This window comes from Carlito syrichta, unplaced genomic scaffold (genome assembly GCF_000164805.1).
Source record: "Carlito syrichta isolate Samal-C Ts95f unplaced genomic scaffold, Tarsius_syrichta-2.0.1 Scaffold304635, whole genome shotgun sequence".
Lineage (NCBI taxonomy): Eukaryota > Metazoa > Chordata > Mammalia > Primates > Tarsiidae > Carlito > Carlito syrichta.
The window spans coordinates 16,599-19,799 of NW_007248731.1; positions in this window are offsets into that span (position 1 = coordinate 16,599).

A 3,201-nucleotide genomic window follows, 5' to 3' on the forward strand; every position below is an offset into this window, starting at 1 on the left:
ACAGGCTGAGCCACTGAGCCCGGCTTTTTTTTCTTTTTTTTGAGTTGAAGTCTTACTCTTGTCACCCAGGCTAGAGTGCAGGGGTATGCTCACAGTCACTGCAGCCTTGACCTGTTGGGCTCAGGTGATCCTTCCGTCTTAGCCTCCAAGTACCTGGAACAGACACACACCAGCATGCCCAGTTAGTTTTTTTTGTGCTTTATTGTAGAGATGAGGGCTCATCAAGTTGCCCAGGCTGGTCTCAAACCCCTGAGTTCAGGCAATCCTTTCACCTCGGCCTCCTGAAGTGCTGGCATTACAGGCTGAGCCACCGCCAGTTCTTAACCACCTTTCTGTATGACCTCTAAATTTGATCTGCTCTACAGTTTTGCTGTGGCTTATCCTTTTTGCCAATGGTAAATGCTATCATTCAAAATGCATTTACTGAGCATCCGTTGTGTATAGGCACTGGGCATTCAGAGGCAAAATGCGGGACCTGCTGGAAGGAAAGAGAAGTAGGTATGCAGATGGCAATGGCAGCTATGACCTACAGGCTTTGAAGTCCTTCACTATTTGCGTCACGAACATCTTGAGCACCCACTTTGTGCTAAATATTGGGTTGGGAGGCAGGAAGGAAAGATTGACACCAACTTTCATCGTTTAAAGAGGAGCATATTTTCACATATTAATATTTCTGAATGTGCATGTGTTTTACGATCATTACTAGTTTATTTATTTATTTTATTTTTTGAGTTGGGAGCCTCACTCTGTCATCCAGGCTGGAGTGCAGTGGCACACTCACAGCTACCCCAGTGTGGACCTGCTGGGCTCCAGCAATCCTTCCACCTCAGCCTTTCTTTTTTTTTTTTTTGAGCTGGAGTCTCACTCTGTTGCCCAGACTGAAGTGCAGTGGCTGCTCCCGGCCACAGCAGCCTCGACCTGCTGGGCTCCGGCGATCCTTCCACCTCAGCCTTCCAAGTAGCCGGAATTACAGGCATGCGCTACCACGCCCGGCTGATTTTTTAAAATTTATTGTAGAGATGAGGTCTCGCTGCCCAGCGGGTCACGAACCTGCGGGCTCAGGCAATCCACTCACCTCAGCCTCCCAAAGGTGCGGGATTACAGGCTGAGCCACCGAGCCTGGCCCACCTCAGCCTTTCAAGTAGCCGAAACTACAGGCACACGCTACCACACCCGGCTAATTTTTTGATTTATTGTAGAGACGAGGTCTTACCATATTGCCCAGGATGGTCTCAAACCTGCAGGCTCAGATAATCCTCTTGCCTCGGATTCTCAAAGTGCTGGGATGACAGGCTTGAGCCACCGTGCCCAGCCCATTACTAGTTTAAATGGTACATTTTTTTTTCTTTTTTAGTGGCACTTAATGATGCTTTCTACAATGGGCAGAACCTTGGATTCAATAAAACATGTTTTTTTGGTCTGCGAATCACGGTTCTTGCTCACAAGATGCTTACTATTTACGATCCTGCAATGTATTGATTTCTCTGTTTGTAACCACAGAATATCCTTCATCAGCTCGCCATCCTCCTCTTGACCTGAAATATGTGTTTATGCATGTAAGACTGTCTATCTTCCCTCTCTACTGTGTCCATCATTCTTCAGCAAATGAAAGGTCTCATCTCTGTCTTCAGCCTCAACTTCTTTCCTGGGATCTGATTCACTTCAGCACACTACTTTGTTGTTGTGATGTCACCTTGAACTCCATACAGCGCACCATCTTTCCCTCCAAGTCAGTTTCTTCTCCAGGCTTCCCAGGATCCATCCATTCTTCTAGTAATTTAGACCGAAACCTTGGGAGCCGACCTTGGTTCTTTCTTCTCCTCTGTTTCACTTCTAGACATCTATTTTGTTACTCAGACATGCACACTTTCTCTCTTGCATTGATCCCCTCCTTTCCCATTTGACTATCACCATCTCAGCTTGGGCCTTTGTCTAACCTTGCATGGACTACCAGAGTGATTTCTCTCTCTCCCTCTGACTCATTAGACTCATGCTTACCACTTTAAATTCTAACACTGTACTGTACACTTGACTCCCTGCCAAATGTCGTTTGATGGTTCCTTACTCATCACAGAACACATTCCAAATACCACAGTCTGATATTCAAGGCTCTCCACAATGACCACGCTTTCCCAGTTTCAGCCACCACCACCTAAACAGGAGGAAGTGTTCTGCCCTTTTCAGGTGCCACAGTTTTGGCTTGACCCATTTCCTTTGTCTAGATTCCTATTCCCATTCTCTGGGCTGTTCTAAGCCCAGGCTTTCCTTCAAAGCTCAGCTGACTCCTCTGGGAAAAGCATTTCCTGATAGTTTGTAGCTTACAGTGAACTCCCTTCTCCTAACTCCCTACAGTGCAGTGCTATATACTAATAATGCAACATTCAGTATGTGTTGTCTTCTGTGGCTTCCTATCCTTTGATGCACGAAAATGTCTTTCCAATCAGCATTAAGCCCCTTGAGGGCAGGGAACTGGCCACATCTCCCCATTTCTCCAGTGCTGCCAGTCTTTTGGATGGAATGCCATTTCAGATCTGGACGTTCACCTGGCCCTACTGATTCATCTCACCGATGAAGCAACCAAGGCCCAGGAAGTTGTTCAGACCCACTCAGCAGAGAGCCACAGCCACAGGCAAACATCTACTAACGTCTATCGATCCCAGGAGTCGGTTTACACAGAGCGGCGGGATTCAGAAGGCGGGAAGGAGGGCGTTCTCTGAACAAAGGCGGTCGAGTGGAAACCGCCACGGCAGTCCACGCATGCTTGGACGAGGGCCTGGACCGAGATGGAAACAGTGAACGTGGAGAGGAAGATCTGTGCAAGAGGAAAGGCGCGCAGGTCCTGGTGGCGCCCCAACACGCATCCTGGGCGAGCTGGGAGCAGGTGCTCCAGCGGCCTGCCGGGGCGCGTGCAGTGGTGCCCGAGGGCCGTCCTCCGCCCAGCTCGCAAGCTCTCGGAAACGCTCGCAAGCCCAGATCCTTCCTTCCACGCTGCCACTCTCCAGCCTCGCCGCGCGCCTATTTGCAGGCGCGGGGCCCGAGGCGCGAGAGGGGCGGGCGCGGGCCAGCGCAGGGGCCACCCGCCCGGTGCCGAGGCTCTCCGTCCGGCGCGGCGAGCCGGGACCTGCCCCGGACAGGAATTTGCGGGCGAAGCAGGCGCTCGGGCCTTGGCCGCGGGCCCCGGAAAGAAGAACAGGGGGCTTT